Source organism: Ranitomeya variabilis, chromosome 5 (genome assembly GCF_051348905.1).
Source record: "Ranitomeya variabilis isolate aRanVar5 chromosome 5, aRanVar5.hap1, whole genome shotgun sequence".
NCBI classification, from domain to species: Eukaryota; Metazoa; Chordata; class Amphibia; order Anura; family Dendrobatidae; genus Ranitomeya; species Ranitomeya variabilis.
The window spans coordinates 141,588,698-141,601,655 of record NC_135236.1 but is presented as its reverse complement, the minus strand read 5'-3'; the positions used below and the strand labels follow the sequence as shown (position 1 = coordinate 141,601,655).

Here is a 12,958-nt window from a genome sequence, read left to right as displayed (position 1 = left end):
GGCGATATCAGCCTCACTAGGGTCAGGCGTAGCAACAGACACAGAGTTCAGCGGTATTCCCAGAGGGGATAAACTGACAAAAAGGACTCGGGTTGCCCGTCGAACCAGGACCCGGGAGGGACAGATTGAGTCGGCAGCCAGTTCACACACAGCAGCAGGGCCACATGGAAACTGCGCATAATAAGAGATAGAAATCTTGAAAAGGTCAGAGTAATTCAGAGTGCTCATACAGACTCCGGTGACAGTACTGATTGCAAATCCCTTCATGTTGAAGTAAACTGGTTAAACGTTTCAACGCCTCAGTCTTTCATTTGGACAATAATCATCTACTCAAGATTGGGATCATCACTACTGGGAGGATCCGCTGCTGATCAAGTAAGTGCCTGTTCCTTCACGATATCCCTTACACTGTGCATTGCCTGAGAACACAGCACTGGGTCAAGCCATTCGTGACATCCCCCTCAAGAGACAGACTTCATTGGTCTAGTGCTGGGTACTTCGGTCTCTCGGGCGTCACACTACCATCTAAATCTAAGTGACGTGATTCAAATGAAACCCCTGAGGAATCCATTAACTATAATGAGGCAGCAGCAGCAGAGTTACTCTGGACTCCATCTGGCCTCTGTTCAGCGGTGGCCTTCCTTTTCAGAAGTACTCAAAACTGTGGCTAGCGGTAATTTTATGGAATCCAAAAAAGACGGATACTGCTGGATCACAGGTCAGATGGCGTCCTCATTGCCTCCATGTGCCTCATTATAGGGAATCTTCTGCCAGAGGTTCCATTTGAACCACGTATTTCAGAGATTTACAAACCCCAGTGAAAGCGCTCAGTGCAGAGTGCAGAGTAAATGTATGCAGAGCCTTACTGCGATCTTTGGGAGGCAGAATGAAAAAATTAACAGCAGGTGAAGAATTGGTTTTATTTATTTTTTACACTGTTACTCGTGCAGCATAAGTGATTAGGCAACTTTATTCTTCGGGTCGGTGGGATGACAGCGATACCAGATTTGTATTAGGTTGCAAAAATAATTATTTTTTCTATACAATAGAGCAAAAGCGCCAAATCATAAAAAAGAATATATATAAAGGAGGTATCGCTCTAATAGTACTGAACCAAAGAATAAAACTGCCTCATCAATTTTACCACACGCGGAATGACATAGACCACCCCCCCAAAACAAATGCCTGAATTGCTGTTTTTGGTTCATTTTGCATCCCAAAAATCAGAATAGAAAGCTATTAAAAAATGACGTGTCTGAAAATGGTACCAATAAAAATGTCAATTCGCATAAAACAAATAATTTAAATAGTAAATCAAACCCCCGTTTATCCCCCATTAGTTAGGGAAAAATAATAAAATAAAAAAATGTATTCATTTCCATTTTCCCATTAGGGTTGGGGTTAGGGTTGGGGCTAAAGTAAGGGTTAGGGTTGGGGCTAAAGTTAGGGTTAAGGTTGGGATTAGGGTTAGTGTTGGGATTAGGGTTAGGGTTGGAATTAGGGTTAAGGTTGGAATTAGGGTTAGGGTTGAGAATAGGGTTAGGGGTGTGTTAGGGTTAGGTTTGTGGCTAGGGTTATGGTTAGGGTTGGGATTAGGGTTAGGGGTGTGTTCTGGTTAGGGGTGTGGTTAGGGTTATAGTTAGGGTTGGGATGTAGGGGTGTGGCTAGGGTTAGGATTAAGGTTGGGATAAGGGTTAGGAGTGTGTTGGGGTTATGGTTGTGGTTAGAATTGAGGGGCTTCCACTGTTCAGGCATATCAGGGGCTCTCCAAGCGTGATATGGCGTCTGATCTCAATTCCAGCCAATTTTGCATTGAAAACTCAAAAGGCGCTCCTTCCCTTCTGAGCTCTGCCATGTGCCCAAACAGGGGTTTACTCCACATATGGGGTATCAGCTGATGTAAAGTAGACATGTTAGAAATGTTATTTATTAACTATTTTGTGTGATATATGACTCTTTAATTTAAGGGCATAAAATCTAAAAGTTTGAAAATAGCCAAATTTTCTAAATTTTTGCCAAATTTCCATTTTTTTCACAAATAAACGTAAGTTATATCGAAGAAATGTTACCACTGTCATAAGGTACAATATGTCATGAGAAAACAATCTTAGAATCATCATGATCCGTTGAAGCATTTCAGAGTTATGACCTCATAAAGTGACAGTGGTCAGAATTAAAAAAAATGGCCCTGTCAGGAAGTTGAAAACATGTGAAGGGGTTAAGGGGTTAATTTGTCCCACTATGGGACTATGATTTTTGCAGGCTGATCACTTGTATAGCATGGGGATGTAGCAGCAAACTGTCAGCTCTGCCAATGCTTTTACCAAGGGGTGCCATATTGATGGGGATATTCCCAAGGACTACACTTAGTATTGCTGCACTATGCTAGTCTGCACTTGCACTTTATTTGAAATCTGTTTGGAATACGCTGTGTCTATCCTAAATTACACATATAATTGTTTGTTTTGTATTATATTGATTTGCACTTACACTTTATTTATTATTTAAATTTCATTGTAGTACTTTAAATATTGATTCCATTAAGCCACGCATAGTGATCTACCGTTTCACATTGTGTGTGTTAGCCCAGGCTTTCCCTTTTTAAAAATGCAATTTTTTAAATATATATTTAATAAAAACTACATTTTGTAACATTAAAAGCATTTATCTCTTCATTAACCTCAGAACTAAAATGCTTCGGGTTGTGGTGTTATATCATCTCTTATAATGCCCTCATAAACTACTCACGTCAGACTTACCGGATGGTAAGCAGAGATCCACTGAAACATATTATATCATTAAGTCATCTGGTCCTATGTCATAATGAAAGACCAGAAAATAGAAATGGACACTCAAATAGCACATGTCCTTTAGAGAAACATGGAGTTCGAGTCCACAGTGAAATAAAAAACAGGTAATCTTTACCAAGCACAAAAAGCATAAAAAGATATGTAACAAAAAAGTATAAACCAAAAGCCAAACAGACAATTACAGGTTCAGGTGTGAAGGACCAGCATACATTAAAAACGTATACAGGGTTAGGGAAGACAGGATCAAAGCAAATATCAATGGTATCCAAAATTATATGAATACAATTCATTCCCAAAACTCAAGTATATCATATGCTACCTGCAGGGAGTACCAACTAACTGCAATATAAATAGCATGTAACAGATGCAATGAAGAGCAGACTGAACCATAAATAATATAGGAGTGCCAGCCAGCTTACCCATAACTATGCCTGTCAGATGTGCGGTCCCTTGCAGTCCCCCCTCCCTGTCAGGCTCACAAGCGGTGGACACCTCATCTTACATATACCAGACCCCACACTAGGACCGGGTTTTCAGCACCCTACACCTGGTTTTGCTAGAGGCCAGGCCTACCATTCATTCTGAGCTATTTATGTCTTTCGGGGGGATCCCCACGATACTTCTAACTACCATTTAGTAAATTGAGGAAGGTCTTGATGACCGAAACATTTAATTATTGTATCTATTTACTCTCTTGAAGCGCATTAAATTTCTACACCTCAACTATTATTTGTGTGCCAAGTTGTCTACACAACACGAGTTTTTAAAGGGAACCTGTTACCAGGAATAATGCTGTTAACCTGTAGATATGGGGTTAATCTGCAGGTTAGCAGCATTATGATGCTGTCCAGTGCAAATCTAAGGGCTCCTTTCCACTTGAGAGATATACGTCCGTGTCTCGCATGTGAAAACCAAGCTCTGGCGCCGGCACTTGGGAGCGGAGCGTGAGGCTGCATGTGTTGCTATGCAGCCACACGCTCCACTCTGGAGTGCCGGCTCCAGAGCTTGGTTTTAACATGCGAGACACGGACGTATATCTCGCAAGTGGAAAGGAGCCCTAAAGGAGAGAAAATTATCTTTATTCCACTTGCCAGCATTGTCATTCAGTAATGGAAGGCAGGGTGGTGCTGGTTCAGTCAAGCTGAGTATACAGAGCGGATGCTGTAAAAGCACCCAGCCGCAATGTAGAGTCAGTGTCAGTCAGTGATGGGGGCGTGATTACAGCGTTTTTAGTGTTTTTCATCAGCGGAAACACATGAAACATGTATATAAGCCACACATGACTGTATCAATAAAGTTTTGTCAAAGCCAAATACCAGAAAGTATAAAAAACAAAGCATCTTTATATAAAACATGACATACTAAAAAGATACGAAAAATGCAGTGTCAAAAATGCGATAAAAATGCATGCAAAAAAATGCACTAAAAAGTGCAATGAAAGGCTATGTTCTCACGATGAATTATTGGTGAGTTTTTTTCCACCATTTCAGCAACTATTCGGTAAATTAGATTACTTGTGTTTTTTCACATTTTTATCACGTCTTTTGCTGCGTTTTGTCTCTTGTTGATATATCATGTTTTATATAACCCTGTTTTGTTTTGATAGTTCCTGGTATTTGGCTTTGACAAAACTTTATTGATATAGTCATACTATACATGCATATGCATGCATTTTTGATGTGCTTCCACTGATGAAACACTAAAATTGTGTGTGCGTTTTTACCTGCAGATTTTCTGCATCTAATGCAAGTCTATAGGGAAAATCTGCACATAAAACTCAGCGTATTCATAAGAGAAATTGTCATGTTGCAAATTTACATAATAGGCGCATAAATGCTGCAATATCAAAAACTCACCAATTATGTAAAAAAAAAATTTAAAATGTTAAATGTTTTTTAATGCATTTTTAGCCCATTTTTTACTATTTTTTTTTTTCTCTTTTTGGGATGTCATGCTTTAAGTAAAGCTCCTTTGTTTTTTATACTATCTGGTATTTGGCTTTGACATAGCTTTGTTGATACAGTCATATGCAAAATTCATGCATTTTTAGTGTGTTTCCGCAGCAGAAGCACCCTAGAAATGCATATGTTGGATTTTTTTTACCTGAAGATTTTCAGCATCTAATGCAAATTTATAGGGAAAATCCACACAGGAAAACTGTGTACTCATAAGAGAAATTTACACATTGCGGATTTGAAACACGAACCACAGGTCAGATTATGCCGAGTAAAAAAAAAGCACAGTAGGCAGGAGATTTCTATAGACCCAATCCACTTTGCTGGAACTGTAAGATGCTGCATTTTTGAAGCAACAAAAATATGCAGAGTCAAGAATGCACCAAAATATGGACTGTAGTCTTAGAAGGTTTCAAAGTTTAGTAGTAATTGTTTATATTTTCAAAGAAATTTCCAAAACCTATTTTTAAGGACCTGCTCACACTTGAAGTAAATTTCAGGGGTCTACATACCAGAAACTAGAAATGTAAGGCTGCGTTTTTTCCTGTAGACAAAACCTGCTTTATAGTCAGTAAAGAAGCTGCTTACAAAAATCAGGTTTTGCTGCATTTTTACTGCGTTTTGTTTGCTTCAATTTTATTGTCTCTTGTACATGCTGATAAAGTTTAGTGCACCCCAAAAAACATGATGCAATTTTCGTAGGTCCTTCCTGATACCTGCATTTTTTGTTGTGCAATTTTGCACTTACTCATTGTTTTCAATGAGTGAAGAAACACTGAAAAACCACTGAATGGAATGACATGCTTCAGTGTTAAAAAATGCCGCAGTTTTCTAATTCAGTCAGGAAAAAAAAACAATGTGTTTGCATGAGATATCTAAAATCTCATAGCTTTTTCTGGCACTGCAAAACACAGCTTAAAATTTGCATAAAAAGCAGCAACTTATAGCAGTAAAAACGCAACATGTGAACATAGCCTAGGATGCTGCGTGTCATGACTCTGTGGTCGGGTATCCTGGACCAGGTGATCTTCCATTGTCAGTAACTCTAGGGGTGCCCTACCTTGCCCTATTCCCCAGACTACTTCTTATGGTGAAGATGCTGGAGCCACATACATTGCCTATGCTCCTGAATCTGCCCTCAGTCTGTACCCTTCCCCCACCCAGAGAAGAGGGGAGTAGTAGTGTACCGTAATACACAAACCAGACTAACAAGGTAATGCGAACAGGGAAAAAGGAAAATTACAATCATACAAATATACTCACACAAATAACAGAGGTAAACACTGGTTAGTTGAGAATGGGGAAAAACCAAAGTAGGAGAAGAAGGGGATTTACACATACCCAAAACCTTGCAACAGTCTCAGATAAATCCAACCAAATGCCTTCTCAAACAACTACCACAAACCACCATCGTCTAACCATGCAGCATTAACTAGCTCTGGCAATGAGTGCTAGCCAGGGCCCAGATTATATAGGAGATGGGAGTTGCCAACAGTGAACAGCTGAGAGCCTTAATACAGGAAAGCTTGCAGGAGCTCTCAACTGAGCAGATTAACCCCTGCACTACTAAAAAACCCTTCACCTTTTAATATCTAGGAGAAGTGCTTCTAATCAGTGCAGGAGTAGGAGAAATCAAATGCTGCAGTCTTCTGGCTCCTCGCTGTCTCAGTAAACCTGTGACACTACGTTTTTGATGCAGTGAAAATACAAAGTGTCGAAATCTCACCTAAAACTCATTGTGGGCATACAGCCTTACAGTTCCAGCAAAGTGGATGGGATTTATAGAAAAACATTTTCAGAACATGTATGAGAAAATCATACATGTGGAAGGGTCCAACTCCTTAGTAAAAGAAATATAGTTAATCCATTATATATTGCTTTATGTTTTAAATGTTAATTGTCACACTTTCTGTACAAATCCTAAATTTAGCATTTCACTTCAATTTAATATTTTATTAATCCTCAGATGGCATAAGTATAAGAATATTATTATTTATAAAGTTTTAAAAAACCGCCTGGCTGTCATATATTTGTAGAAAATAGTGGCAATGTAACTTTCAGCCAGAGAATTGTAAGTGGCAAAATTCTCTCTTGCCTTCAGTCAACCAGCAATGGACTAATTCCCAGCAGCGATTCAGTTACATTAACTTTCGGAATTCATGACAATGAACCATTCAATTAATTTAACTTTTCTTCACTGATCTCTTTACTCACATAAGTGACATAAATAACTAGCAAGCGGAAATCCTATTAATTTCCTGTAAGAGTTTTCGAAATCTGCACAGCTTACCCTGGGATAAGACACTAATAAATATCCTGGAGCAGATATTTCCTACCAATGTCCCAGTAATAATCTTTTGTTGTTCTGGATAGCTGAAAAGATCCTACTGGGAACATAAACTGGCTTAATAGCGTATTATTTCACAAGATTTATATGCATATAAGTACATATAGGTGTGTGTTATTATTAACAAAATTCTTTTGGTTACTATGGCGGTGTAAGTAGCGGGAGGGGGCTGGATCTTATGTTTTCATATCGGATTAGAACTTTAAACTGTGATTGAAATAACTGTCTTCATGTAATGTGTAAATGCGCACAAAACACATGCAAACTAAGATATGTTGTGCAGTTGTGGCCATGGTTCATATGGGATATTATGCTCTAGAATGTCATAAATGTGGTTTAGATTTCCTCTATAATAATATTTTCAGTGTAGGTTAGAGGGTTTTAGGCCATGTTCAGATAGGGTTATGTTGTGGTCTTTTTCCTGCAAATGCCAGATGTGCATCACATTAGCTAAATGTGAAATTGTATGGCGTAGTTGTGTATTGCCCATCAGCAGCACGCCCTAACTTTGGTCTTTTGTTTTACATTTTTGCCCATTTCAATGAAAATATTTAGAAAGGAATGTCTCATTTATTATAAGTACAATAAATGTGTTGCACTGTAGGAGAGAAATAATGATTTTTTTCTTTTACGTGGTAGCTAGTAAGTCTACAGTTCTGTACACCACTCTAAGAGCTCCTACTCACTTGTGAGCAACTCAGACTCGGATGAGTCTCGCATGTTTAAAACCCAGCTCTGCACCCGGCACTCAGATCGGAGCGTGCGGCCGCATAGGAATGCATGCAGCCGCACGCTCCGTTCCTCTGTACCAGGTGCAGTGCCGGGGTATTGCCGTTGTGAGACTCCTAGTCTTGCGCAAGTGAGTAGGAGCCCTAACAGAGAAGTCTAGATCCATAACTCGTACACTCAGTCAGGAGTTGCCCACTTCAGAGCACTGTTTTGAGCGATGAGGGTGTAGGAGAACTTGGCCTCCCACTGTCACTTATTAGCGTCGCTTTGATAAAAGTTAATGAAAATTTAAAAATCTTTGAAAACTATATAGTACTTACCATTTAACAGTGCTTGACAGTTTGGCATGGTATTAAGCGAAGGGCAAATTTTGAATTTTAGTTTGACATGAAGGTTTGTCCATGCCTTAACTTTCACAAGGAGACAGTGAAGGTTTATGCATGGGCCCACTCAAAAGCTGTTTGTCAAAAAGGAAAGTGATGGAGCATGGCATCATTTGTGCTAGCATCTTCTGTCCCTGACTTAAACTCATTGGAAATGGTTTGTAATAATTTGGACAAGTGCTTTTAAAAAAAACAAGTTACAAGTAAAACTGTCTTTTGATTGCGCGTAGTGTCGGTTCTGAATCAGTTTCATTTTTTGACATTGCTCTATTAGGGTAGGTTGGGCAGAAGCAGGTTGGGTCTCAGGCTATCTGCATCAGAGGGTTACCTTAATGATAAATGGTTTATTACATGTTCTTTCTTCTCTATTGCCATCTACATTCATCCAAATGAGTGCCAAGTACTGAATAGAGTAGAAAGATCATTGAAAATGCTTCTGTCGGACCTGCAAATCACATGATCGCTTGGTGTCTGCTGGGCATAGCAATGAGGCTGAGTTTTAAGGGATCTAGATTAGCCCTGATTGTTAGCTCTGCCACTATACAGGTGGGTCATTCCATGGTAGCTTTTGTTACAACACAGTAATAGTAACTTACGTTACAAAGATGATGGTAACTAACCTTACAATAAGTTTACAGTAGTCCAATGGATGGTAACATATTGTAATGTAAGTTACCATCAGCTTAGTAACGAAAGTTACTATACTGTGCGGTAACGTAAGTTATCTATATTTCTTGTAATAAAAACTGTTGCTTTTAACTTGAGAGGTTAAAATTAATTTTTTATACTTGCTGGGACTATGGTCTTTTAATTCAATAAAACTAGTGCTTCTCCCCTGTTTACCAGAACAGAAAATTTGGCAGACTCATGAAGGACAATTGCCTTTCCTTTTTTTGCAACGTAAGTTACCAAGTAATTACACTGTAGTTTGTATTTAATTTTATTGTTGAAAAATCAAACTGTGTCAAAGTCTATTGAGAATAGTTTAATGTACAATATACATTCACTCTATTTTGTGCCGGCCTTCAAAGAACAGTCTGTAGCCAGTTTTTGGCTTGTGAATGTAACGTAAGTTACCATGGATTGACCAAGGTTGGATTTTCATTTTCTTCTGTGGATGCCCCAGTTACAGTGGTAAACTGAACAATTAAGGCTACTTTCACACTAGCGTTTTTCTGTAGACGTCCAAATGCGTCGTTTTGTGTCAAAAATGGATGCGTCAAAAATAGTGAAAAACGTATGCAACGCATACAGCATTTCGACGGATCCGTCGCAAATCCGCTAAATGTTTCCGTCGAAATACTGTATGCGTTGCATCCATTGCATCCGTTTTTACCATCCGTTGCATCCGTTTTTACGACGGATCCGTTTTTAAAATGGGAGGCTCCCAAATTTGATTGGCTACTGGAAAATATGGAAAACTATATAGTGACTGTTTCTACAGCCCATCTTTGAGGGTTTTAGTTTAGTGGCAGAGATGGAAGGTGTACTTGGTAGAATTGCGAGTGTGGTAACTAACGTTATATTTGAGACGAATCGCCTGGATATTATAGTGCGGGAGAAGGAGGCGGCAGCAGAAAGACGGAGGATGCTTCTGCAGCAACGTCGACGAAGACGACTCTGGATACATCCGATTAATGAACTGCGGATGACCAGGGGTGTCCAGTCCACTCTGTACCTGGAGTTGCAGCACAACCCACACAAATTCTACAATTACATACGGATGAGGATGGAACATTTTGACTATTTGCTGGAAAAACTAGGGGATGTCATCCAAAGGCAGGACACACGGATGAGGCTTGCCATCACACCGGCGGAGCGGCTGATGGTGACCCTGCGGTAAGCCTCTTTTTTATGTAATTGCTCATATTGAATGTCATATAACATACTGCAGAAAATACTGCGCTGACACATTGCGTACCATTTTCTGCAGCATGTAATTTTTTTTATTGTTTGAGGCCATTCCACTGGTTTTTTTTATGTCATTGCTCATATTTAATGTCATATTACATGCTGTAGACAATACTGCGCTGATACATTGCGTACCATTTTCTGCAGCATGTAATTTTTTTATTGTTTGAGGCCATTCCACTGCTTTTTTTATGTCATTGCTCATATTTAATGTCATATTACATGCTGCAGACAATACTGCGCTGACACATTGCGTACCATTTTCTGCAGCATGTAATTTTTTTTATTGTTTGAGGCCATTCCACTGCTTTTTTTTATGTCATTGCTAGTGTTGAGCGATACCGTCCGATACTTGAAAGTATCGGTATCGGAAAGTATCGGCCGATACCGGCAAAGTATCGGATCCAATCCGATACCGATACCCGATACCAATACAAGTCAATGGGACTCAGGTATCGGACGGTATTCCTGATGGTTCCCAGGGTCTGAAGGAGAGGAAACTCTCCTTCAGGCCCTGGGAACCATATTAATGTGTAAAAGAAAGAATTAAAATAAAAAATATCGCTATACTCACCTGTCCGACGCAGCCGGGACCTCAGCGAGGGAACCGGCAGCGTTGTTTGTTTAAAATTCGCGCTTTTACTTGGTTACGTGAGGTCCCGGCTTGTGATTGGTCAGGGCGGCCATGTTGCCGGGATGCGGACCAATCACAGCAAGCCGTGACGAAATTACGTCACGGCTTGCTGTGATTGGTCCGAGTCCCGGCAACATGGCCGCCATTAACCAATCACAAGCCGTGACGTCACGGGAGGCTGGACATGCGCGTATTTTGAAAAGCGCGCGTGTCCAGCCTCCAGTGACGTCCCGGCTTATGATTGGTCACGGCGCCATGTTGCCGGGACGCGGACCAATCACAGCAAGCCGTGACGAAATTACGTCACGGCTTGCTGTGATTGGTCCGCGTCCCGGCAACATGGCCGCCATTAACCAATCACAAGCCGTGACGTCACGGGAGGCTGGACACGCGCGCTTTTCAAAATACGCGCATGTCCAGCCTCCCGTGACGTCCCGGCTTGTGATTGGTTAATGGCGGCCATGTTGCCGGGACGTCACTGGAGGCTGGACACGCGCGCTTTTCAAAATACGCGCATGTCCAGCCTCCCGTGACGTCCCGGCTTGTGATTGGTTAATGGCGGCCATGTTGCCGGGACGTCACTGGAGGCTGGACACGCGCGCTTTTCAATATACGCGCATGTCCAGCCTCCCGTGACGTCACGGCTTGTGATTGGTTAATGGCGGCCATGTTGCCGGGACGCGGACCAATCACAGCAAGCCGTGACGTAATTTCGTCACGGCTTGCTGTGATTGGTCCGCGTCCCGGCAACATGGCCGCCCTGACCAATCACAAGCCGGGACTTCACGTAACCAAGTAAAAGCGCGAAATTTAAACAAACAACGCTGCCGGTTCCCTCGCTGAGGTCCCGGCTGCGTCGGACAGGTGAGTATAGCGATATTTTTTATTTTAATTCTCTTTTTTACACATTATTACATTAATGTTGTTGCGATACCCGATACCCGATATCACAAAAATATCGGATCTCGGTATCGGAAATTCCGATACAGCAAGTATCGGCCGATACCCGATACTTGCAGTATCGGAATGCTCAACACTAGTCATTGCTCATATTTAATCTCATATTACATGCTGTAGACAATACTGCACTGACACATTGCGTACCATTTTCTGCAGCATGTCATTTATTTATTGTTTGAGGCCATTCCACTGCTTTTTTTATGTCATTGCTCATATTTAATGTCATATTACATGCTGCAGACAATACTGCGCTGACACATTGCGTACCATTTTCTGCAGCATGTAATTTTTTTCATTGTTTGAGGCCATTCCACTGCTTTTTTTTATGTCATTGCTCATATTTAATCTCATATTACATGCTGTAGACAATACTGCACTGACACATTGCGTACCATTTTCTGCAGCATGTCATTTATTTATTGTTTGACGCCATTCCACTCCTTTTTTTTGTCATTGCTCATATTTAATCTCATATTACATGCTGCAGACAATACTGCGCTGACACATTGCGTACCATTTTCTGCAGCATGTGATTTTTTTTATTGTTTGAGGCCATTCCACTATTTTACACCTGTTTCATGCAGGTTTTATTGTGCGTCCCGTCAGAAAAAAAATTTTCACAGTGCCATTTATTGAAACTTTACCATGAAACCAAAAATTTTAAATGTTGTTGGTCTGTGCAATTTTTTCTAACATTTTTTTTTTTTCTACAGCTTCCTAGTTACGGGTGAATCTCTGACTTCGCTCCATTATCAATTCCGGCTTGGCATTTCCACAATTTCCGGGATAGTGAAAGAGACCTGTCAGGCTATCTGGAATACTTTACAGATGGAGTATATCCCCCAACCATCAATGGACATCTGGTTGAGAAGTGCAGAACAGTTTGAGCAAATTTGCCATTTCCCAAATTGTGTTGGTGCCGTCGACGGGAAACACATAATGATTGCTAAACCGGCAGGAACAGGCTCTGAGTACTACAACTACAAGAAATACTTCTCCATTGTACTCATGGCTATAGCAGACGCCAACTGCAAGTTCCTTGCTGTGGACATAGGAGTCTATGGCCGGTCCAACGATTCTCGAGTTTTTAAAAACTCTCCAATGGGCCGTTGCCTGTATGGAGAGACATACGATTTCCCGCCAGCCAGACCACTCCCAGGAACAAGTGAACCAGCCATGCAATATGTTTGTGTTGGTGATGAAGCGTTTCAACTCTCGCTGCACCTACT

General features: G+C 40.7%; 1 long non-coding RNA gene across 2 annotated transcripts in view; it reads left to right on the top strand.

Moving 5' to 3' along the window:
- LOC143773454 (uncharacterized) overlaps positions 1-12,958 on the top strand; it is a 100,735-nt gene that overhangs the window by 60,988 nt on the left and 26,789 nt on the right. Inside the window, exon 3 of one of the 2 annotated variants that reach the window (XR_013215190.1) lies at positions 9,071-9,124. The exons of the other annotated variant lie outside the window; for it this stretch is intronic. This is a non-coding gene — a long non-coding RNA (uncharacterized LOC143773454). The remainder of the gene's footprint in view (positions 1-9,070; positions 9,125-12,958) is intronic. 2 annotated transcript variants of the gene reach the window in all.